Below are 26,813 nucleotides of genomic sequence, written 5' to 3' on the forward strand. Positions count from 1 at the left end.
CATTCTCAGTGATGTCACCTCTGATCTCTAGTGATGGATAGGAGGCATTCTCAGTGATGTCACCGCTGATCTCTGGTGATGGATAGGAGACATTCTCAGTGATGTCACCTCTGATCTCTAGTGATGGATAGGAGACATTCTCAGTGATGTCACCGCTGATCTCTTGTGATGGATAGGAGGCATTCTCAGTGATGTCACCGCTGATCTCTAGTGATGGATAGGAGGCATTCTCAGTGATGTCACCTCTGATCTCTAGTGATGGATAGGAGGCATTCTCAGTGATGTCACCACTGATCTCTGGTGATGGATAGGAGACATTCTCAGTGATGTCACCACTGATCTCTGGTGATGGATAGGAGACATTCTCAGTGATGTCACCGCTGATCTCTGGTGATGGATAGGAGACATTCTCAGTGATGTCACCGCTGATCTCTGGTGATGGATAGGAGGCATTCTCAGTGATGTCACCGCTGATCTCTTGTGATGGATAGGAGACATTCTCAGTGATGTCACCTCTGATCTCTGGTGATGGATAGGAGGCATTCTCAGTGAGGTCACCGCTGTTCTCTGGTGATGGATAGGAGGCATTCTCAGTGATGTCACCGCTGATCTCTGGTGATGGATAGGAGGCATTCTCAGTGATGTCACCTCTGATCTCTAGTGATGGATAGGAGACATTCTCAGTGATGTCACCTCTGATCTCTGGTGATGGATAGGAGGCATTCTCAGTGATGTCACCGCTGATCTCTAGTGATGGATAGGAGGCATTCTCAGTGATGTCACCGTTGATCTCTGGTGATGGATAGGAGGCATTCTCAGTGATGTCACCTCTGATCTCTGGTGATGGATAGGAGGCATTCTCAGTGAGGTCACCGCTGATCTCTAGTGATGGATCGGAGGCATTCTCAGTAATGTCACCTCTGATCTCTGGTGATGGATAGGAGGCATTCTCAGTGATGTCACCACTGATCTCTGGTGATGGATAGGAGACATTCTCAGTGATGTCACCACTGATCTCTGGTGATGGATAGGAGACATTCTCAGTGATGTCACCGCTGATCTCTCGTGATGGATAGGAGGCATTCTCAGTGATGTCACCTCTGATCTCTAGTGATGGATAGGAGACATTCTCAGTGATGTCACCGCTGATCTCTTGTGATGGATAGGAGACATTCTCAGTGATGTCACCTCTGATCTCTGGTGATGGATAGGAGGCATTCTCAGTGAGGTCACCGTTGTTCTCTGGTGATGGATAGGAGGCATTCTCAGTGATGTCACCGCTGATCTCTGGTGATGGATAGGAGGCATTCTCAGTGATGTCACCTCTGATCTCTAGTGATGGATAGGAGACATTCTCAGTGATGTCACCTCTGATCTCTGGTGATGGATAGGAGGCATTCTCAGTGATGTCACCGCTGATCTCTAGTGATGGATAGGAGGCATTCTCAGTGATGTCACTGTTGATCTCTGGTGATGGATAGGAGGCATTCTCAGTGATGTCACCTCTGATCTCTGGTGATGGATAGGAGGCATTCTCAGTGATGTCACCGCTGATCTATAGTGATGGATAGGAGGCATTCTCAGTGATGTCACTGTTGATCTCTGGTGATGGATAGGAGGCATTCTCAGTGATGTCACCTCTGATCTCTGGTGATGGGTAGGAGGCATTCTCAGTGAGGTCACCGCTGTTCTCTGGTGATGGATAGGAGGCATTCTCAGTGATGTCACCTCTGATCTCTGGTGATGGATAGGAGGCATTCTCAGTGAGGTCACCGCTGATCTCTAGTGATGGATAGGAGGCATTCTCAGTCATGTCACCTCTGATCTCTGGTGATGGATAGGAGGCATTCTCAGTGATGTCACCGCTGATCTCTGGTGATGGATAGGAGGCATTCCCAGTGATGTCACCGCTAATCTCTGGTGATGGATAGGAGGCATTCTCAGTGATGTCACCGCTGATCTCTAGTGATGGATAGGAGGCATTCTCAGTGATGTCACCTCTGATCTCTGGTGATGGATAGGAGGTATTCTCAGTGATGTCACCGCTGATCTCTTGTGATGGATAGGAGGCATTCTCAGTGATGTCACCTCTGATCTCTAGTGATGGATGGGAGTCATTCTCAGTGATGACACCTCTGATCTCTAGTGATGGATAGGAGGCATTCTCAGTGATGTCACCGCTGATCTCTTGTGATGGATAGGAGACATTCTCAGTGATGTCACCTCTGATCTCTGGTGATCGATAGGAGGCATTCTCAGTGAGGTCACCGCTGTTCTCTGGTGATGGATAGGAGGCATTCTCAGTGATGTCACCGCTGATCTCTGGTGATGGATAGGAGGCATTCTCAGTGATGTCACCTCTGATCTCTAGTGATGGATAGGAGACATTCTCAGTGATGTCACCTCTGATCTCTGGTGATGGATAGGAGGCATTCTCAGTGATGTCACCGCTGATCTCTAGTGATGGATAGGAGGCATTCTCAGTGATGTCACTGTTGATCTCTGGTGATGGATAGGAGGCATTCTCAGTGATGTCACCTCTGATCTCTGGTGATAGATAGGAGGCATTCTCAGTGAGGTCACCGCTGATCTCTAGTGATGGATAGGAGGCATTCTCAGTAATGTCACCGCTGATCTCTGGTGATGGATAGGAAGCATTCTCAGTGATGTCACCACTGATCTCTGGTGATGGATAGGAGACATTCTCAGTGATGTCACCACTGATCTCTGGTGATGGATAGGAGACATTCTCAGTGATGTCACCGCTGATCTCTCGTGATGGATAGGAGGCATTCTCAGTGATGTCACCTCTGATCTCTAGTGATGGATAGGAGACATTCTCAGTGATGTCACCGCTGATCTCTTGTGATGGATAGGAGACATTCTCAGTGATGTCACCTCTGATCTCTGGTGATGGATAGGAGGCATTCTCAGTGAGGTCACCGTTGTTCTCTGGTGATGGATAGGAGGCATTCTCAGTGATGTCACCGCTGATCTCTGGTGATGGATAGGAGGCATTCTCAGTGATGTCACCTCTGATCTCTAGTGATGGATAGGAGACATTCTCAGTGATGTCACCTCTGATCTCTGGTGATGGATAGGAGGCATTCTCAGTGATGTCACCGCTGATCTCTAGTGATGGATAGGAGGCATTCTCAGTGATGTCACTGTTGATCTCTGGTGATGGATAGGAGACATTCTCAGTGATGTCACTACTGATCTGTGGTGATGGATAGGAGGCATTCTCAGTGATGTCACCACTGATCTCTGGTGATGGATAGGAGACATTCTCAGTGATGTCACCTCTGATCTCTAGTGATGGATAGGAGGCATTATCAGTGATGTCACCTCTGATCTCTAGTGATGGATAGGAGACATTCTCAGTGATGTCACCTCTGATCTCTGGTGATGGATAGGAGGCATTCTCAGTGATGTCACCGCTGATCTCTAGTGATGGATAGGAGGCATTCTCAGTGATGTCACTGTTGATCTCTGGTGATGGATAGGAGACATTCTCAGTGATATCACCGCTGATCTCTGGTGATGGATAGGAGACATTCTCAGTGATGTCACCTCTGATCTCTGGTGATGGATAGGAGGCATTCTCAGTGATGTCACCGCTGATCTCTTGTGATGGATAGGAGACATTCTCAGTGATGTCACCTCTGATCTCTGGTGATGGATAGGAGGCATTCTCAGTGATGTCACCACTGATCTGTGGTGATGGATAGGAGGCATTCTCAGTGATGTCACCACTGATCTCTGGTGATGGATAGGAGACATTCTCAGTGATGTCACCTCTGATCTCTAGTGATGGATAGGAGGCATTATCAGTGATGTCACCTCTGATCTCTGGTGATGGATGTGATGGATAGGAGGCATTCTCAGTGATGTCACCTCTGATCTCTGGTGATGGATAGGAGGCATTCTCCGCGATGTCACCTCTGATCTCTGGTGATGGATAGGAGGCATTCTCAGTGATGTCACCGTTGTTCTCTGGTGATGGATAGGAGGCATTCTCAGTGATGTCACCGCTGATCTCTGGTGATGGATAGGAGGCATTCTCAGTGATGTCACCGCTGATCTCTAGTGATGGATAGGAGGCATTCTCAGTCATGTCACCTCTGATCTCTGGTGATGGATAGGAGGCATTCTCAGTGATGTCACCGCTGATCTCTGGTGATGGATAGGAGGCATTCACAGTGATGTCACCGCTAATCTCTGGTGATGGATAGGAGGCATTCTCAGTGATGTCACCGCTGATCTCTAGTGATGGATAGGAGGCATTCTCAGTGATGTCACCGCTGATCTCTGGTGATGGATAGGAGGAATTCTCAGTGATGTCACCTCTGATCTCTGGTGATGGATAGGAGACATTCTCAGTGATGTCACCGCTGATCTCTGGTGATGGATAGGAGGCATTCTCAGTGATGTCACCTCTGATCTCTGGTGATGGATAGGAGGCATTCTCAGTGATGTCACCGCTGATCTGTGGTGATGGATAGGAGGCATTCTCAGTGATGTCACCACTGATCTCTGGTGATGGATAGGAGACATTCTCAGTGATGTCACCTCTGATCTCTAGTGATGGATAGGAGGCATTCTCAGTGATGTCACCTCTGATCTCTGGTGATGGATGTGATGGATAGGAGGCATTCTCAGTGATGTCACCTCTGATCTCTGGTGATGGATAGGAGGCATTCTCAGCGATGTCACCTCTGATCTCTGGTGATGGATAGGAGGCATTCTCAGTGATGTCACCTCTGATCTTTGGTGATGGATAGGAGGCATTCTCAGTGATGTCACCGCTGATCTCTAGTGATGGATAGGAGGCATTCTCAGTGATGTCACCTCTGATCTCTGGTGATGGATAGGAGACATTCTCAGTGATGTCAGCTCTGATCTCTGGTGATGGATAGGAGACATTCTCAGTGATGTCACCGCTGATCTCTTGTGATGGATAGGAGACATTCTCAGTGATGTCACCTCTGATCTCTGGTGATGGATAGGAGGCATTCTCAGTGAGGTCACCGCTGATCTCTGGTGATGAATAGGAGGCATTCTCAGTGATGTCACCGCTGATCTCTGGTGATGGATAGGAGGCATTCTCAGTGATGTCACCTCTGATCTCTAGTGATGGATAGAAGACATTCTCAGTGATGTCACCTCTGATCTCTGGTGATGGATAGGAGGCATTCTCAGTGATGTCACCGCTGATCTCTTGTGATGGATAGGAGGCATTCTCAGTGATGTCACCGCTGATCTCTAGTGATGGATAGGAGGCATTCTCAGTGATGTCACCACTGATCTCTAGTGATGGATAGGAGGCATTCTCAGTGATGTCACCGCTGATCTCTGGTGATGGATAGGAGACATTCTCAGTGATGTCACCTCTGATCTCTAGTGATGGATAGAAGACATTCTCAGTGATGTCACCTCTGATCTCTGGTGATGGATAGGAGGCATTCTCAGTGATGTCACCGCTGATCTCTTGTGATGGATAGGAGGCATTCTCAGTGATGTCACCGCTGATCTCTAGTGATGGATAGGAGGCATTCTCAGTGATGTCACCTCTGATCTCTAGTGATGGATAGGAGGCATTCTCAGTGATGTCACCGCTGATCTCTGGTGATGGATAGGAGACATTCTCAGTGATGTCACCTCTGATCTCTAGTGATGGATAGGAGACATTCTCAGTGATGTCACCGCTGATCTCTTGTGATGGATAGGAGGCATTCTCAGTCATGTCACCGCTGATCTCTAGTGATGGATAGGAGGCATTCTCAGTGATGTCACCTCTGATCTCTAGTGATGGATAGGAGGCATTCTCAGTGATGTCACCACTGATCTCTGGTGATGGATAGGAGACATTCTCAGTGATGTCACCACTGATCTCTGGTGATGGATAGGAGACATTCTCAGTGATGTCACCGCTGATCTCTGGTGATGGATAGGAGACATTCTCAGTGATGTCACCGCTGATCTCTGGTGATGGATAGGAGGCATTCTCAGTGATGTCACCGCTGATCTCTTGTGATGGATAGGAGACATTCTCAGTGATGTCACCTCTGATCTCTGGTGATGGATAGGAGACATTCTCAGTGATGTCACCTCTGATCTCTAGTGATGGATAGGAGGCATTCTCAGTGATGTCACCTCTGATCTCTGGTGATGGATGTGATGGATAGGAGGCATTCTCAGTGATGTCACCTCTGATCTCTGGTGATGGATAGGAGGCATTCTCAGCGATGTCACCTCTGATCTCTGGTGATGGATAGGAGGCATTCTCAGTGATGTCACCTCTGATCTTTGGTGATGGATAGGAGGCATTCTCAGTGATGTCACCGCTGATCTCTAGTGATGGATAGGAGGCATTCTCAGTGATGTCACCGCTGATCTCTTGTGATGGATAGGAGACATTCTCAGTGATGTCACCTCTGATCTCTGGTGATGGATAGGAGGCATTCTCAGTGAGGTCACCGCTGATCTCTGGTGATGAATAGGAGGCATTCTCAGTGATGTCACCGCTGATCTCTGGTGATGGATAGGAGGCATTCTCAGTGATGTCACCTCTGATCTCTAGTGATGGATAGAAGACATTCTCAGTGATGTCACCTCTGATCTCTGGTGATGGATAGGAGGCATTCTCAGTGATGTCACCGCTGATCTCTTGTGATGGATAGGAGGCATTCTCAGTGATGTCACCGCTGATCTCTAGTGATGGATAGGAGGCATTCTCAGTGATGTCACCTCTGATCTCTAGTGATGGATAGGAGGCATTCTCAGTGATGTCACCGCTGATCTCTGGTGATGGATAGGAGGCATTCTCAGTGAGGTCACCGCTGATCTCTGGTGATGAATAGGAGGCATTCTCAGTGATGTCACCGCTGATCTCTGGTGATGGATAGGAGGCATTCTCAGTGATGTCACCACTGATCTCTGGTGATGGATAGGAGACATTCTCAGTGATGTCACCACTGATCTCTGGTGATGGATAGGAGACATTCTCAGTGATGTCACCTCTGATCTCTGGTGATGGATAGGAGGCATTCTCAGTGAGGTCACCGCTGATCTCTGGTGATGAATAGGAGGCATTCTCAGTGATGTCACCGCTGATCTCTGGTGATGGATAGGAGGCATTCTCAGTGATGTCACCTCTGATCTCTAGTGATGGATAGAAGACATTCTCAGTGATGTCACCTCTGATCTCTGGTGATGGATAGGAGGCATTCTCAGTGATGTCACCGCTGATCTCTTGTGATGGATAGGAGGCATTCTCAGTGATGTCACCGCTGATCTCTAGTGATGGATAGGAGGCATTCTCAGTGATGTCACCTCTGATCTCTAGTGATGGATAGGAGGCATTCTCAGTGATGTCACCGCTGATCTCTGGTGATGGATAGGAGACATTCTCAGTGATGTCACCTCTGATCTCTAGTGATGGATAGGAGACATTCTCAGTGATGTCACCGCTGATCTCTTGTGATGGATAGGAGGCATTCTCAGTGATGTCACCGCTGATCTCTAGTGATGGATAGGAGGCATTCTCAGTGATGTCACCTCTGATCTCTAGTGATGGATAGGAGGCATTCTCAGTGATGTCACCACTGATCTCTGGTGATGGATAGGAGACATTCTCAGTGATGTCACCACTGATCTCTGGTGATGGATAGGAGACATTCTCAGTGATGTCACCGCTGATCTCTGGTGATGGATAGGAGACATTCTCAGTGATGTCACCGCTGATCTCTGGTGATGGATAGGAGGCATTCTCAGTGATGTCACCGCTGATCTCTTGTGATGGATAGGAGACATTCTCAGTGATGTCACCTCTGATCTCTGGTGATGGATAGGAGGCATTCTCAGTGAGGTCACCGCTGTTCTCTGGTGATGGATAGGAGGCATTCTCAGTGATGTCACCGCTGATCTCTGGTGATGGATAGGAGGCATTCTCAGTGATGTCACCTCTGATCTCTAGTGATGGATAGGAGACATTCTCAGTGATGTCACCTCTGATCTCTGGTGATGGATAGGAGGCATTCTCAGTGATGTCACCGCTGATCTCTAGTGATGGATAGGAGGCATTCTCAGTGATGTCACCGTTGATCTCTGGTGATGGATAGGAGGCATTCTCAGTGATGTCACCTCTGATCTCTGGTGATGGATAGGAGGCATTCTCAGTGAGGTCACCGCTGATCTCTAGTGATGGATCGGAGGCATTCTCAGTAATGTCACCTCTGATCTCTGGTGATGGATAGGAGGCATTCTCAGTGATGTCACCACTGATCTCTGGTGATGGATAGGAGACATTCTCAGTGATGTCACCACTGATCTCTGGTGATGGATAGGAGACATTCTCAGTGATGTCACCGCTGATCTCTCGTGATGGATAGGAGGCATTCTCAGTGATGTCACCTCTGATCTCTAGTGATGGATAGGAGACATTCTCAGTGATGTCACCGCTGATCTCTTGTGATGGATAGGAGACATTCTCAGTGATGTCACCTCTGATCTCTGGTGATGGATAGGAGGCATTCTCAGTGAGGTCACCGTTGTTCTCTGGTGATGGATAGGAGGCATTCTCAGTTATGTCACCGCTGATCTCTGGTGATGGATAGGAGGCATTCTCAGTGATGTCACCTCTGATCTCTAGTGATGGATAGGAGACATTCTCAGTGATGTCACCTCTGATCTCTGGTGATGGATAGGAGGCATTCTCAGTGATGTCACCGCTGATCTCTAGTGATGGATAGGAGGCATTCTCAGTGATGTCACTGTTGATCTCTGGTGATGGATAGGAGGCATTCTCAGTGATGTCACCTCTGATCTCTGGTGATGGATAGGAGGCATTCTCAGTGATGTCACCGCTGATCTATAGTGATGGATAGGAGGCATTCTCAGTGATGTCACTGTTGATCTCTGGTGATGGATAGGAGGCATTCTCAGTGATGTCACCTCTGATCTCTGGTGATGGGTAGGAGGCATTCTCAGTGAGGTCACCGCTGTTCTCTGGTGATGGATAGGAGGCATTCTCAGTGATGTCACCTCTGATCTCTGGTGATGGATAGGAGGCATTCTCAGTGAGGTCACCGCTGATCTCTAGTGATGGATAGGAGGCATTCTCAGTCATGTCACCTCTGATCTCTGGTGATGGATAGGAGGCATTCTCAGTGATGTCACCGCTGATCTCTGGTGATGGATAGGAGGCATTCCCAGTGATGTCACCGCTAATCTCTGGTGATGGATAGGAGGCATTCTCAGTGATGTCACCGCTGATCTCTAGTGATGGATAGGAGGCATTCTCAGTGATGTCACCTCTGATCTCTGGTGATGGATAGGAGGCATTCTCAGTGATGTCACCGCTGATCTCTTGTGATGGATAGGAGGCATTCTCAGTGATGTCACCTCTGATCTCTAGTGATGGATAGGAGGCATTCTCAGTGATGACACCTCTGATCTCTAGTGATGGATAGGAGGCATTCTCAGTGATGTCACCGCTGATCTCTTGTGATGGATAGGAGACATTCTCAGTGATGTCACCTCTGATCTCTGGTGATGGATAGGAGGCATTCTCAGTGATGTCACCGCTGATCTCTGGTGATGGATAGGAGGCATTCTCAGTGATGTCACCTCTGATCTCTAGTGATGGATAGGAGACATTCTCAGTGATGTCACCTCTGATCTCTGGTGATGGATAGGAGGCATTCTCAGTGATGTCACCGCTGATCTCTAGTGATGGATAGGAGGCATTCTCAGTGATGTCACTGTTGATCTCTGGTGATGGATAGGAGGCATTCTCAGTGATGTCACCTCTGATCTCTGGTGATAGATAGGAGGCATTCTCAGTGAGGTCACCGCTGATCTCTAGTGATGGATAGGAGGCATTCTCAGTAATGTCACCGCTGATCTCTGGTGATGGATAGGAGGCATTCTCAGTGATGTCACCACTGATCTCTGGTGATGGATAGGAGACATTCTCAGTGATGTCACCACTGATCTCTGGTGATGGATAGGAGACATTCTCAGTGATGTCACCGCTGATCTCTCGTGATGGATAGGAGGCATTCTCAGTGATGTCACCTCTGATCTCTAGTGATGGATAGGAGACATTCTCAGTGATGTCACCGCTGATCTCTTGTGATGGATAGGAGACATTCTCAGTGATGTCACCTCTGATCTCTGGTGATGGATAGGAGGCATTCTCAGTGAGGTCACCGTTGTTCTCTGGTGATGGATAGGAGGCATTCTCAGTGATGTCACCGCTGATCTCTGGTGATGGATAGGAGGCATTCTCAGTGATGTCACCTCTGATGTCTAGTGATGGATAGGAGACATTCTCAGTGATGTCACCTCTGATCTCTGGTGATGGATAGGAGGCATTCTCAGTGATGTCACCGCTGATCTCTAGTGATGGATAGGAGGCATTCTCAGTGATGTCACTGTTGATCTCTGGTGATGGATAGGAGACATTCTCAGTGATATCACCGCTGATCTCTGGTGATGGATAGGAGACATTCTCAGTGATGTCACCGCTGATCTCTGGTGATGGATAGGAGGCATTCTCAGTGATGTCACCGCTGATCTCTTGTGATGGATAGGAGACATTCTCAGTGATGTCACCTCTGATCTCTGGTGATGGATAGGAGGCATTCTCAGTGATGTCACCGCTGATCTGTGGTGATGGATAGGAGGCATTCTCAGTGATGTCACCACTGATCTCTGGTGATGGATAGGAGACATTCTCAGTGATGTCACCTCTGATCTCTAGTGATGGATAGGAGGCATTATCAGTGATGTCACCTCTGATCTCTGGTGATGGATGTGATGGATAGGAGGCATTCTCAGTGATGTCACCTCTGATCTCTGGTGATGGATAGGAGGCATTCTCAGCGATGTCACCTCTGATCTCTGGTGATGGATAGGAGGCATTCTCAGTGATGTCACCGTTGTTCTCTGGTGATGGATAGGAGGCATTCTCAGTGATGTCACCGCTGATCTCTGGTGATGGATAGGAGGCATTCTCAGTGATGTCACCGCTGATCTCTAGTGATGGATAGGAGGCATTCTCAGTCATGTCACCTCTGATCTCTGGTGATGGATAGGAGGCATTCTCAGTGATGTCACCGCTGATCTCTGGTGATGGATAGGAGGCATTCCCAGTGATGTCACCGCTAATCTCTGGTGATGGATAGGAGGCATTCTCAGTGATGTCACCGCTGATCTCTAGTGATGGATAGGAGGCATTCTCAGTGATGTCACCGCTGATCTCTGGTGATGGATAGGAGGAATTCTCAGTGATGTCACCTCTGATCTCTGGTGATGGATAGGAGACATTCTCAGTGATGTCACCGCTGATCTCTGGTGATGGATAGGAGGCATTCTCAGTGATGTCACCTCTGATCTCTGGTGATGGATAGGAGGCATTCTCAGTGATGTCACCGCTGATCTGTGGTGATGGATAGGAGGCATTCTCAGTGATGTCACCACTGATCTCTGGTGATGGATAGGAGACATTCTCAGTGATGTCACCTCTGATCTCTAGTGATGGACAGGAGGCATTCTCAGTGATGTCACCTCTGATCTCTGGTGATGGATGTGATGGATAGGAGGCATTCTCAGTGATGTCACCTCTGATCTCTGGTGATGGATAGGAGGCATTCTCAGCGATGTCACCTCTGATCTCTGGTGATGGATAGGAGGCATTCTCAGTGATGTCACCTCTGATCTTTGGTGATGGATAGGAGGCATTCTCAGTGATGTCACCGCTGATCTCTAGTGATGGATAGGAGGCATTCTCAGTGATGTCACCTCTGATCTCTGGTGATGGATAGGAGACATTCTCAGTGATGTCAGCTCTGATCTCTGGTGATGGATAGGAGACATTCTCAGTGATGTCACCGCTGATCTCTTGTGATGGATAGGAGACATTCTCAGTGATGTCACCTCTGATCTCTGGTGATGGATAGGAGGCATTCTCAGTGAGGTCACCGCTGATCTCTGGTGATGAATAGGAGGCATTCTCAGTGATGTCACCGCTGATCTCTGGTGATGGATAGGAGGCATTCTCAGTGATGTCACCTCTGATCTCTAGTGATGGATAGAAGACATTCTCAGTGATGTCACCTCTGATCTCTGGTGATGGATAGGAGGCATTCTCAGTGATGTCACCGCTGATCTCTAGTGATGGATAGGAGGCATTCTCAGTGATGTCACCTCTGATCTCTAGTGATGGATAGGAGGCATTCTCAGTGATGTCACCGCTGATCTCTGGTGATGGATAGGAGACATTCTCAGTGATGTCACCTCTGATCTCTAGTGATGGATAGGAGACATTCTCAGTGATGTCACCGCTGATCTCTTGTGATGGATAGGAGGCATTCTCAGTGATGTCACCGCTGATCTCTAGTGATGGATAGGAGGCATTCTCAGTGATGTCACCTCTGATCTCTAGTGATGGATAGGAGGCATTCTCAGTGATGTCACCACTGATCTCTGGTGATGGATAGGAGACATTCTCAGTGATGTCACCACTGATCTCTGGTGATGGATAGGAGACATTCTCAGTGATGTCACCGCTGATCTCTGGTGATGGATAGGAGACATTCTCAGTGATGTCACCGCTGATCTCTGGTGATGGATAGGAGGCATTCTCAGTGATGTCACCGCTGATCTCTTGTGATGGATAGGAGACATTCTCAGTGATGTCACCTCTGATCTCTGGTGATGGATAGGAGGCATTCTCAGTGAGGTCACCGCTGTTCTCTGGTGATGGATAGGAGGCATTCTCAGTGATGTCACCGCTGATCTCTGGTGATGGATAGGAGGCATTCTCAGTGATGTCACCTCTGATCTCTGGTGATGGATAGGAGGCATTCTCAGTGATGTCACCGCTGATCTCTAGTGATGGATAGGAGGCATTCTCAGTGATGTCACCGTTGATCTCTGGTGATGGATAGGAGGCATTCTCAGTGATGTCACCTCTGATCTCTGGTGATGGATAGGAGGCATTCTCAGTGAGGTCACCGCTGATCTCTAGTGATGGATCGGAGGCATTCTCAGTAATGTCACCTCTGATCTCTGGTGATGGATAGGAGGCATTCTCAGTGATGTCACCACTGATCTCTGGTGATGGATAGGAGACATTCTCAGTGATGTCACCACTGATCTCTGGTGATGGATAGGAGACATTCTCAGTGATGTCACCGCTGATCTCTCGTGATGGATAGGAGGCATTCTCAGTGATGTCACCTCTGATCTCTAGTGATGGATAGGAGACATTCTCAGTGATGTCACCGCTGATCTCTGGTGATGGATAGGAGGCATTCTCAGTGAGGTCACCGTTGTTCTCTGGTGATGGATAGGAGGCATTCTCAGTGATGTCACCGCTGATCTCTGGTGATGGATAGGAGGCATTCTCAGTGATGTCACCTCTGATCTCTAGTGATGGATAGGAGACATTCTCAGTGATGTCACCTCTGATCTCTGGTGATGGATAGGAGGCATTCTCAGTGATGTCACCGCTGATCTCTAGTGATGGATAGGAGGCATTCTCAGTGATGTCACTGTTGATCTCTGGTGATGGATAGGAGGCATTCTCAGTGATGTCACCTCTGATCTCTGGTGATGGATAGGAGGCATTCTCAGTGATGTCACCGCTGATCTATAGTGATGGATAGGAGGCATTCTCAGTGATGTCACTGTTGATCTCTGGTGATGGATAGGAGGCATTCTCAGTGATGTCACCTCTGATCTCTGGTGATGGGTAGGAGGCATTCTCAGTGAGGTCACCGCTGTTCTCTGGTGATGGATAGGAGGCATTCTCAGTGATGTCACCTCTGATCTCTGGTGATGGATAGGAGGCATTCTCAGTGAGGTCACCGCTGATCTCTAGTGATGGATAGGAGGCATTCTCAGTCATGTCACCTCTGATCTCTGGTGATGGATAGGAGGCATTCTCAGTGATGTCACCGCTGATCTCTGGTGATGGATAGGAGGCATTCCCAGTGATGTCACCGCTAATCTCTGGTGATGGATAGGAGGCATTCTCAGTGATGTCACCGCTGATCTCTATTGATGGATAGGAGGCATTCTCAGTGATGTCACCGCTGATCTCTGGTGATGGATAGGAGGAATTCTCAGTGATGTCACCTCTGATCTCTGGTGATGGATAGGAGACATTCTCAGTGATGTCACCGCTGATCTCTGGTGATGGATAGGAGGCATTCTCAGTGATGTCACCTCTGATCTCTGGTGATGGATAGGAGGCATTCTCAGTGATGTCACCGCTGATCTGTGGTGATGGATAGGAGGCATTCTCAGTGATGTCACCACTGATCTCTGGTGATGGATAGGAGACATTCTCAGTGATGTCACCTCTGATCTCTAGTGATGGATAGGAGGCATTCTCAGTGATGTCACCTCTGATCTCTGGTGATGGATGTGATGGATAGGAGGCATTCTCAGTGATGTCACCTCTGATCTCTGGTGATGGATAGGAGGCATTCTCAGTGATGTCACCTCTGATCTCTGGTGATGGATAGGAGGCATTCTCAGTGATGTCACCTCTGATCTTTGGTGATGGATAGGAGGCATTCTCAGTGATGTCACCGCTGATCTCTAGTGATGGATAGGAGGCATTCTCAGTGATGTCACCTCTGATCTCTGGTGATGGATAGGAGACATTCTCAGTGATGTCAGCTCTGATCTCTGGTGATGGATAGGAGACATTCTCAGTGATGTCACCGCTGATCTCTGGCGATGGATAGGAGACATTCTCAGTGATATCACCGCTGATCTCTGGTGATGGATAGGAGGCATTCTCAGTGATGTCACCGCTGATCTCTAGTGATGTATAGGAGGCATTCTCAGTGATGTCACCTCTGATCTCTGGTGATGGATAGGAGGCATTCTCAGTGATGTCACCACTGATCTCTGGTGATGGATAGGAGACATTCTCAGTGATGTTACCGCTGATCTCTGGTGATGGATAGGAGACATTCTCAGTGAGGTCACCGCTGATCTCTGGTGATGGATAGGATGCATTCTCAGTGAGGTCACCGCTGATCTCTGGTGATGGATAGGAGGCATTCTCAGTGATGTCACCACTGATCTCTGGTGATGGATAGGAGGCATTCTCAGTGATGTCACCGCTGATCTCTAGTGATGGATAGGAGACATTCTCAGTGATGTCACCACTGATCTCTGGTGATGGATAGGAGACATTCTCAGTGATGTCACCTCTGATCTCTGGTGATGGATAGGAGGCATTCTCAGTGATGTCACCTCTGATCTCTGGTGATGGATGTGATGGATAGGAGGCATTCTCAGTGATGTCACCTCTGATCTCTGGTGATGGATAGGAGGCATTCTCAGTGATGTCACCTCTGATCTCTGGTGATGGATAGGAGGCATTCTCAGTGATGTCACCTCTGATCTTTGGTGATGGATAGGAGGCATTCTCAGTGATGTCACCGCTGATCTCTAGTAATGGATAGGAGGCATTCTCAGTGATGTCACCTCTGATCTCTGGTGATGGATAGGAGACATTCTCAGTGATGTCACCTCTGATCTCTGGCGATGGATAGGAGACATTCTCAGTGATGTCACCGCTGATCTCTGGCGATGGATAGGAGACATTCTCAGTGATGTCACCGCTGATCTCTGGTGATGGATAGGAGGCATTCTCAGTGATGTCACCGCTGATCTCTAGTGATGGATAGGAGGCATTCTCAGTGATGTCACCTCTGATCTCTGGTGATGGATAGGAGGCATTCTCAGTGATGTCACCTCTGATCTCTGGTGATGGATAGGAGACATTCTCAGTGATGTCACCGCTGATCTCTGGTGATGGATAGGAGGCATTCTCAGTGATGTCACCTCTGATCTCTGGTGATGGATAGGAGGCATTCTCAGTGATGTCACCGCTGATCTGTGGTGATGGATAGGAGGCATTCTCAGTGATGTCACCACTGATCTCTGGTGATGGATAGGAGACATTCTCAGTGATGTCACCTCTGATCTCTAGTGATGGATAGGAGGCATTCTCAGTGATGTCACCTCTGATCTCTGGTGATGGATGTGATGGATAGGAGGCATTCTCAGTGATGTCACCTCTGATCTCTGGTGATGGATAGGAGGCATTCTCAGTGATGTCACCTCTGATCTCTGGTGATGGATAGGAGGCATTCTCAGTGATGTCACCTCTGATCTTTGGTGATGGATAGGAGGCATTCTCAGTGATGTCACCGCTGATCTCTAGTGATGGATAGGAGGCATTCTCAGTGATGTCACCTCTGATCTCTGGTGATGGATAGGAGACATTCTCAGTGATGTCAGCTCTGATCTCTGGTGATGGATAGGAGACATTCTCAGTGATGTCACCGCTGATCTCTGGCGATGGATAGGAGACATTCTCAGTGATATCACCGCTGATCTCTGGTGATGGATAGGAGGCATTCTCAGTGATGTCACCGCTGATCTCTAGTGATGTATAGGAGGCATTCTCAGTGATGTCACCTCTGATCTCTGGTGATGGATAGGAGGCATTCTCAGTGATGTCACCACTGATCTCTGGTGATGGATAGGAGACATTCTCAGTGATGTTACCGCTGATCTCTGGTGATGGATAGGAGACATTCTCAGTGAGGTCACCGCTGATCTCTGGTGATGGATAGGATGCATTCTCAGTGAGGTCACCGCTGATCTCTGGTGATGGATAGGAGGCATTCTCAGTGATGTCACCACTGATCTCTGGTGATGGATAGGAGGCATTCTCAGTGATGTCACCGCTGATCTCTAGTGATGGATAGGAGACATTCTCAGTGATGTCACCACTGATCTCTGGTGATGGATAGGAGACATTCTCAGTGATGTCACCTCTGATCTCTGGTGATGGATAGGAGGCATTCTCAGTGATGTCACCTCTGATCTCTGGTGATGGATGTGATGGATAGGAGGCATTCTCAGTGATGTCACCTCTGATCTCTGGTGATGGATAGGAGGCATTCTCAGTGATGTCACCTCTGATCTCTGGTGATGGATAGGAGGCATTCTCAGTGATGTCACCTCTGATCTTTGGTGATGGATAGGAGGCATTCTCAGTGATGTCACCGCTGATCTCTAGTAATGGATAGGAGGCATTCTCAGTGATGTCACCTCTGATCTCTGGTGATGGATAGGAGACATTCTCAGTGATGTCACCTCTGATCTCTGGCGATGGATAGGAGACATTCTCAGTGATGTCACCGCTGATCTCTGGCGATGGATAGGAGACATTCTCAGTGATGTCACCGCTGATCTCTGGTGATGGATAGGAGGCATTCTCAGTGATGTCACCGCTGATCTCTAGTGATGGATAGGAGGCATTCTCAGTGATGTCACCTCTGATCTCTGGTGATGGATAGGAGGCATTCTCAGTGATGTCACCACTGATCTCTGGTGATGGATAGGAGACATTCTCAGTGATGTCACCGCTGATCGCTGGTGATGGATAGGAGACATTCTCAGTGATGTCACCGCTGATCTCTTGTGATGGATAGGAGACATTCTCAGTGATGTCACCTCTGATCTCTGGTGATGGATAGGAGGCATTCTCAGTGAGGTCACCGCTGATCTCTGGTGATGGATAGGAGGCATTCTCAGTGATGTCACCGCTGATCTCTGGTGATGGATAGGAGGCATTCTCAGTGATGTCACCTCTGATCTCTGGTGATGGATAGGAGACATTCTCAGTGATGTCACCGCTGATCTCTGGTGATGGATAGGAGGCATTCTCAGTGACGTCACCTCTGATCTCTGGTGATGGATAGGAGGCATTCTCAGTAATGTCCCTGCTGATCTCTGGTGATGGATAGGAGACATTCTCAGTGATGTCACCGCTGATCTCTGGTGATGGATAGGAGGCATTCTCAATGATGTCACCTCTGATCTCTGGTGATGGATAGGAGGCATTCTCAGTGATGTCACCGCTGATCTCTAGTGATGGATAGGAGACATTCTCAGTGATGTCACCTCTGATCTCTGGTGATGGATAGGAGGCATTCTCAGTGAGGTCACCGTTGTTCTCTGGTGATGGATAGGAGGCATTCTCAGTGATGTCACCGCTGATCTCTGGTGATGGATAGGAGGCATTCTCAGTGATGTCACCTCTGATCTCTAGTGATGGATAGGAGACATTCTCAGTGATGTCACCTCTGATCTCTGGTGATGGATAGGAGGCATTCTCAGTGATGTCACCGCTGATCTCTAGTGATGGATAGGAGGCATTCTCAGTGATGTCACTGTTGATCTCTGGTGATGGATAGGAGGCATTCTCAGTGATGTCACCTCTGATCTCTGGTGATGGATAGGAGGCATTCTCAGTGATGTCACCGCTGATCTATAGTGATGGATAGGAGGCATTCTCAGTGATGTCACTGTTGATCTCTGGTGATGGATAGGAGGCATTCTCAGTGATGTCACCTCTGATCTCTGGTGATGGGTAGGAGGCATTCTCAGTGAGGTCACCGCTGTTCTCTGGTGATGGATAGGAGGCATTCTCAGTGATGTCACCTCTGATCTCTGGTGATGGATAGGAGGCATTCTCAGTGAGGTCACCGCTGATCTCTAGTGATGGATAGGAGGCATTCTCAGTCATGTCACCTCTGATCTCTGGTGATGGATAGGAGGCATTCTCAGTGATGTCACCGCTGATCTCTGGTGATGGATAGGAGGCATTCCCAGTGATGTCACCGCTAATCTCTGGTGATGGATAGGAGGCATTCTCAGTGATGTCACCGCTGATCTCTATTGATGGATAGGAGGCATTCTCAGTGATGTCACCGCTGATCTCTGGTGATGGATAGGAGGAATTCTCAGTGATGTCACCTCTGATCTCTGGTGATGGATAGGAGACATTCTCAGTGATGTCACCGCTGATCTCTGGTGATGGATAGGAGGCATTCTCAGTGATGTCACCTCTGATCTCTGGTGATGGATAGGAGGCATTCTCAGTGATGTCACCGCTGATCTGTGGTGATGGATAGGAGGCATTCTCAGTGATGTCACCACTGATCTCTGGTGATGGATAGGAGACATTCTCAGTGATGTCACCTCTGATCTCTAGTGATGGATAGGAGGCATTCTCAGTGATGTCACCTCTGATCTCTGGTGATGGATGTGATGGATAGGAGGCATTCTCAGTGATGTCACCTCTGATCTCTGGTGATGGATAGGAGGCATTCTCAGTGATGTCACCTCTGATCTCTGGTGATGGATAGGAGGCATTCTCAGTGATGTCACCTCTGATCTTTGGTGATGGATAGGAGGCATTCTCAGTGATGTCACCGCTGATCTCTAGTGATGGATAGGAGGCATTCTCAGTGATGTCACCTCTGATCTCTGGTGATGGATAGGAGACATTCTCAGTGATGTCAGCTCTGATCTCTGGTGATGGATAGGAGACATTCTCAGTGATGTCACCGCTGATCTCTGGCGATGGATAGGAGACATTCTCAGTGATATCACCGCTGATCTCTGGTGATGGATAGGAGGCATTCTCAGTGATGTCACCGCTGATCTCTAGTGATGTATAGGAGGCATTCTCAGTGATGTCACCTCTGATCTCTGGTGATGGATAGGAGGCATTCTCAGTGATGTCACCACTGATCTCTGGTGATGGATAGGAGACATTCTCAGTGATGTTACCGCTGATCTCTGGTGATGGATAGGAGACATTCTCAGTGAGGTCACCGCTGATCTCTGGTGATGGATAGGATGCATTCTCAGTGAGGTCACCGCTGATCTCTGGTGATGGATAGGAGGCATTCTCAGTGATGTCACCACTGATCTCTGGTGATGGATAGGAGGCATTCTCAGTGATGTCACCGCTGATCTCTAGTGATGGATAGGAGACATTCTCAGTGATGTCACCACTGATCTCTGGTGATGGATAGGAGACATTCTCAGTGATGTCACCTCTGATCTCTGGTGATGGATAGGAGGCATTCTCAGTGATGTCACCTCTGATCTCTGGTGATGGATGTGATGGATAGGAGGCATTCTCAGTGATGTCACCTCTGATCTCTGGTGATGGATAGGAGGCATTCTCAGTGATGTCACCTCTGATCTCTGGTGATGGATAGGAGGCATTCTCAGTGATGTCACCTCTGATCTTTGGTGATGGATAGGAGGCATTCTCAGTGATGTCACCGCTGATCTCTAGTAATGGATAGGAGGCATTCTCAGTGATGTCACCTCTGATCTCTGGTGATGGATAGGAGACATTCTCAGTGATGTCACCTCTGATCTCTGGCGATGGATAGGAGACATTCTCAGTGATGTCACCGCTGATCTCTGGCGATGGATAGGAGACATTCTCAGTGATGTCACCGCTGATCTCTGGTGATGGATAGGAGGCATTCTCAGTGATGTCACCGCTGATCTCTAGTGATGGATAGGAGGCATTCTCAGTGATGTCACCTCTGATCTCTGGTGATGGATAGGAGGCATTCTCAGTGATGTCACCTCTGATCTCTGGTGATGGATAGGAGACATTCTCAGTGATGTCACCGCTGATCTCTGGTGATGGATAGGAGGCATTCTCAGTGATGTCACCTCTGATCTCTGGTGATGGATAGGAGGCATTCTCAGTGATGTCACCGCTGATCTGTGGTGATGGATAGGAGGCATTCTCAGTGATGTCACCACTGATCTCTGGTGATGGATAGGAGACATTCTCAGTGATGTCACCTCTGATCTCTAGTGATGGATAGGAGGCATTCTCAGTGATGTCACCTCTGATCTCTGGTGATGGATGTGATGGATAGGAGGCATTCTCAGTGATGTCACCTCTGATCTCTGGTGATGGATAGGAGGCATTCTCAGTGATGTCACCTCTGATCTCTGGTGATGGATAGGAGGCATTCTCAGTGATGTCACCTCTGATCTTTGGTGATGGATAGGAGGCATTCTCAGTGATGTCACCGCTGATCTCTAGTGATGGATAGGAGGCATTCTCAGTGATGTCACCTCTGATCTCTGGTGATGGATAGGAGACATTCTCAGTGATGTCAGCTCTGATCTCTGGTGATGGATAGGAGACATTCTCAGTGATGTCACCGCTGATCTCTGGCGATGGATAGGAGACATTCTCAGTGATATCACCGCTGATCTCTGGTGATGGATAGGAGGCATTCTCAGTGATGTCACCGCTGATCTCTAGTGATGTATAGGAGGCATTCTCAGTGATGTCACCTCTGATCTCTGGTGATGGATAGGAGGCATTCTCAGTGATGTCACCACTGATCTCTGGTGATGGATAGGAGACATTCTCAGTGATGTTACCGCTGATCTCTGGTGATGGATAGGAGACATTCTCAGTGAGGTCACCGCTGATCTCTGGTGATGGATAGGATGCATTCTCAGTGAGGTCACCGCTGATCTCTGGTGATGGATAGGAGGCATTCTCAGTGATGTCACCACTGATCTCTGGTGATGGATAGGAGGCATTCTCAGTGATGTCACCGCTGATCTCTAGTGATGGATAGGAGACATTCTCAGTGATGTCACCACTGATCTCTGGTGATGGATAGGAGACATTCTCAGTGATGTCACCTCTGATCTCTGGTGATGGATAGGAGGCATTCTCAGTGATGTCACCTCTGATCTCTGGTGATGGATGTGATGGATAGGAGGCATTCTCAGTGATGTCACCTCTGATCTCTGGTGATGGATAGGAGGCATTCTCAGTGATGTCACCTCTGATCTCTGGTGATGGATAGGAGGCATTCTCAGTGATGTCACCTCTGATCTTTGGTGATGGATAGGAGGCATTCTCAGTGATGTCACCGCTGATCTCTAGTAATGGATAGGAGGCATTCTCAGTGATGTCACCTCTGATCTCTGGTGATGGATAGGAGACATTCTCAGTGATGTCACCTCTGATCTCTGGCGATGGATAGGAGACATTCTCAGTGATGTCACCGCTGATCTCTGGCGATGGATAGGAGACATTCTCAGTGATGTCACCGCTGATCTCTGGTGATGGATAGGAGGCATTCTCAGTGATGTCACCGCTGATCTCTAGTGATGGATAGGAGGCATTCTCAGTGATGTCACCTCTGATCTCTGGTGATGGATAGGAGGCATTCTCAGTGATGTCACCACTGATCTCTGGTGATGGATAGGAGACATTCTCAGTGATGTCACCGCTGATCGCTGGTGATGGATAGGAGACATTCTCAGTGATGTCACCGCTGATCTCTTGTGATGGATAGGAGACATTCTCAGTGATGTCACCTCTGATCTCTGGTGATGGATAGGAGGCATTCTCAGTGAGGTCACCGCTGATCTCTGGTGATGGATAGGAGGCATTCTCAGTGATGTCACCGCTGATCTCTGGTGATGGATAGGAGGCATTCTCAGTGATGTCACCTCTGATCTCTGGTGATGGATAGGAGACATTCTCAGTGATGTCACCGCTGATCTCTGGTGATGGATAGGAGGCATTCTCAGTGACGTCACCTCTGATCTCTGGTGATGGATAGGAGGCATTCTCAGTAATGTCCCTGCTGATCTCTGGTGATGGATAGGAGACATTCTCAGTGATGTCACCGCTGATCTCTGGTGATGGATAGGAGGCATTCTCAATGATGTCACCTCTGATCTCTGGTGATGGATAGGAGGCATTCTCAGTGATGTCACCGCTGATCTCTAGTGATGGATAGGAGACATTCTCAGTGATGTCACCTCTGATCTCTGGTGATGGATAGGAGACATTCTCAGTGATGTCACCTCTGATCTCTGGTGATGGATAGGAGGCATTCTCAGTGATGTCACCGCTGATCTCTAGTGATGGATAGGAGGCATTCTCAGTGATGTCACCGCTGATCTCTGGTGATGGATAGGAGGCATTCTCAGTGATGTCACCTCTGATCTCTGGTGATGGATAGGAGGCATTCTCAGTGAGGTCACCGCTGATCTCTAGTGATGGATAGGAGGCATTCTCAGTAATGTCACCTCTGATCTCTGGTGATGGATAGGAGGCATTCTCAGTGATGTCACCGCTGATCTCTGGTGATGGATAGGAGGCATTCCCAGTGATGTCACCGCTAATCTCTGGTGATGGATAGGAGGCATTCTCAGTGATGTCACCGCTGATCTCTAGTGATGGATAGGAGGCATTCTCAGTGATGTCACCGCTGATCTCTGGTGATGGATAGGAGGCATTCTCAGTGATGTCACCTCTGATATCTGGTGATGGATAGGAGACATTTTCAGTGATGTCACCTCTGATCTCTGGTGATGGATAGGAGACATTCTCCGTGATGTCACCTCTGGTCTCTTAGTGATGGATAGGAGGCATTCCCAGTGATGTCACCGCTAATCTCTGGTGATGGATAGGAGGCATTCTCAGTGATGTCACCGCTGATCTCTAGTGATGGATAGGAGGCATTCTCAGTGATGTCACCGCTGATCTCTGGTGATGGATAGGAGGCATTCTCAGTGATGTCACCTCTGATATCTGGTGATGGATAGGAGACATTCTCAGTGATGTCACCTCTGATCTCTGGTGATGGATAGGAGACATTCTCCGTGATGTCACCTCTGGTCTCTTAGTGATGGATAGGAGGCATTCTCAGTGATGTCTCCGCTGATCTCTGGTGATGGATAGGAGACATTCTCAGTGATGTCACCGCTGATCTCTAGTGATGGATAGGAGGCATTCTCAGTGATGTCACCGCTGATCTCTGGTGATGGATAGGAGACATTCTCAGTGATGTCACCGCTGATCTCCGGTGATGGATAGGAGGCATTCTCAATGATGTCACCGCTGATCCCTGGTGATGGATAGGAGGCATTCTCAGTGATGTCACCTCTGATCTCTGGTGATGGATAGGAGGCATTCTCAGTGATGTCACCTCTGATCTCTGGTGATGGATAGGAGGCATTCTCAGTGATGTCACCTCTGATCTTTGGTGATGGATAGGAGGCATTCTCAGTGATGTCACCGCTGATCTCTAGTGATGGATAGGAGGCATTCTCAGTGATGTCACCTCTGATCTCTGGTGATGGATAGGAGACATTCTCAGTGATGTCAGCTCTGATCTCTGGTGATGGATAGGAGACATTCTCAGTGATGTCACCGCTGATCTCTGGCGATGGATAGGAGACATTCTCAGTGATATCACCGCTGATCTCTGGTGATGGATAGGAGGCATTCTCAGTGATGTCACCGCTGATCTCTAGTGATGTATAGGAGGCATTCTCAGTGATGTCACCTCTGATCTCTGGTGATGGATAGGAGGCATTCTCAGTGATGTCACCACTGATCTCTGGTGATGGATAGGAGACATTCTCAGTGATGTTACCGCTGATCTCTGGTGATGGATAGGAGACATTCTCAGTGAGGTCACCGCTGATCTCTGGTGATGGATAGGATGCATTCTCAGTGAGGTCACCGCTGATCTCTGGTGATGGATAGGAGGCATTCTCAGTGATGTCACCACTGATCTCTGGTGATGGATAGGAGGCATTCTCAGTGATGTCACCGCTGATCTCTAGTGATGGATAGGAGACATTCTCAGTGATGTCACCACTGATCTCTGGTGATGGATAGGAGACATTCTCAGTGATGTCACCTCTGATCTCTGGTGATGGATAGGAGGCATTCTCAGTGATGTCACCTCTGATCTCTGGTGATGGATGTGATGGATAGGAGGCATTCTCAGTGATGTCACCTCTGATCTCTGGTGATGGATAGGAGGCATTCTCAGTGATGTCACCTCTGATCTCTGGTGATGGATAGGAGGCATTCTCAGTGATGTCACCTCTGATCTTTGGTGATGGATAGGAGGCATTCTCAGTGATGTCACCGCTGATCTCTAGTAATGGATAGGAGGCATTCTCAGTGATGTCACCTCTGATCTCTGGTGATGGATAGGAGACATTCTCAGTGATGTCACCTCTGATCTCTGGCGATGGATAGGAGACATTCTCAGTGATGTCACCGCTGATCTCTGGCGATGGATAGGAGACATTCTCAGTGATGTCACCGCTGATCTCTTGTGATGGATAGGAGACATTCTCAGTGATGTCACCACTGATCTCTGGTGATGGATAGGAGACATTCTCAGTGATGTCACCGCTGATCGCTGGTGATGGATAGGAGACATTCTCAGTGATGTCACCGCTGATCTCTTGTGATGGATAGGAGACATTCTCAGTGATGTCACCTCTGATCTCTGGTGATGGATAGGAGGCATTCTCAGTGAGGTCACCGCTGATCTCTGGTGATGGATAGGAGGCATTCTCAGTGATGTCACCGCTGATCTCTGGTGATGGATAGGAGGCATTCTCAGTGATGTCACCTCTGATCTCTGGTGATGGATAGGAGACATTCTCAGTGATGTCACCGCTGATCTCTGGTGATGGATAGGAGGCATTCTCAATGACGTCACCTCTGATCTCTGGTGATGGATAGGAGGCATTCTCAGTAATGTCACCGCTGATCTCTGGTGATGGATAGGAGACATTCTCAGTGATGTCACCGCTGATCTCTGGTGATGGATAGGAGGCATTCTCAATGATGTCACCTCTGATCTCTGGTGATGGATAGGAGGCATTCTCAGTGATGTCACCGCTGATCTCTAGTGATGGATAGGAGACATTCTCAGTGATGTCACCTCTGATCTCTGGTGATGGATAGGAGGCATTCTCAGTGATGTCACCTCTGATCTCTGGTGATGGATAGGAGGCATTCTCAGTGAGGTCACCGCTGATCTCTGGTGATGGATAGGAGGCATTCTCAGTGATGTCACCGCTGATCTCTGGTGATGGATAGGAGGCATTCTCAGTGATGTCACCTCTGATCTCTGGTGATGGATAGGAGACATTCTCAGTGATGTCACCGCTGATCTCTGGTGATGGATAGGAGGCATTCTCAATGACGTCACCTCTGATCTCTGGTGATGGATAGGAGGCATTCTCAGTAATGTCACCGCTGATCTCTGGTGATGGATAGGAGACATTCTCAGTGATGTCACCGCTGATCTCTGGTGATGGATAGGAGGCATTCTCAATGATGTCACCTCTGATCTCTGGTGATGGATAGGAGGCATTCTCAGTGATGTCACCGCTGATCTCTAGTGATGGATAGGAGACATTCTCAGTGATGTCACCTCTGATCTCTGGTGATGGATAGGAGGCATTCTCAGTGATGTCACCTCTGATCTCTGGTGATGGATAGGAGGTATTCTCAGTGATGTCACCTCTGATCTCTGGTGATGGATAGGAGACATTCTCAGTGATGTCACCTCTGATCTCTGGTGATGGATAGGAGGCATTCTCAGTGATGTCACCGCTGATCTCTAGTGATGGATAGGAGGCATTCTCAGTGATGTCACCGCTGATCTCTGGTGATGGATAGGAGGCATTCTCAGTGATGTCACCTCTGATCTCTGGTGATGGATAGGAGGCATTCTCAGTGAGGTCACCGCTGATCTCTAGTGATGGATAGGAGGCATTCTCAGTAATGTCACCTCTGATCTCTGGTGATGGATAGGAGGCATTCTCAGTGATGTCACCTCTGATATCTGGTGATGGATAGGAGACATTCTCAGTGATGTCACCTCTGATCTCTGGTGATGGATAGGAGGCATTCTCAGTGATGTCACCGCTGATCTCTAGTGATGGATAGGAGGCATTCTCAGTGATGTCACCGCTGATCTCTGGTGATGGATAGGAGGCATTCCCAGTGATGTCACCGCTAATCTCTGGTGATGGATAGGAGGCATTCTCAGTGATGTCACCGCTGATCTCTAGTGATGGATAGGAGG

The sequence above is a fragment of the Ranitomeya imitator genome, chromosome 5, assembly GCF_032444005.1.
Source record: "Ranitomeya imitator isolate aRanImi1 chromosome 5, aRanImi1.pri, whole genome shotgun sequence".
NCBI lineage: Eukaryota > Metazoa > Chordata > Amphibia > Anura > Dendrobatidae > Ranitomeya > Ranitomeya imitator.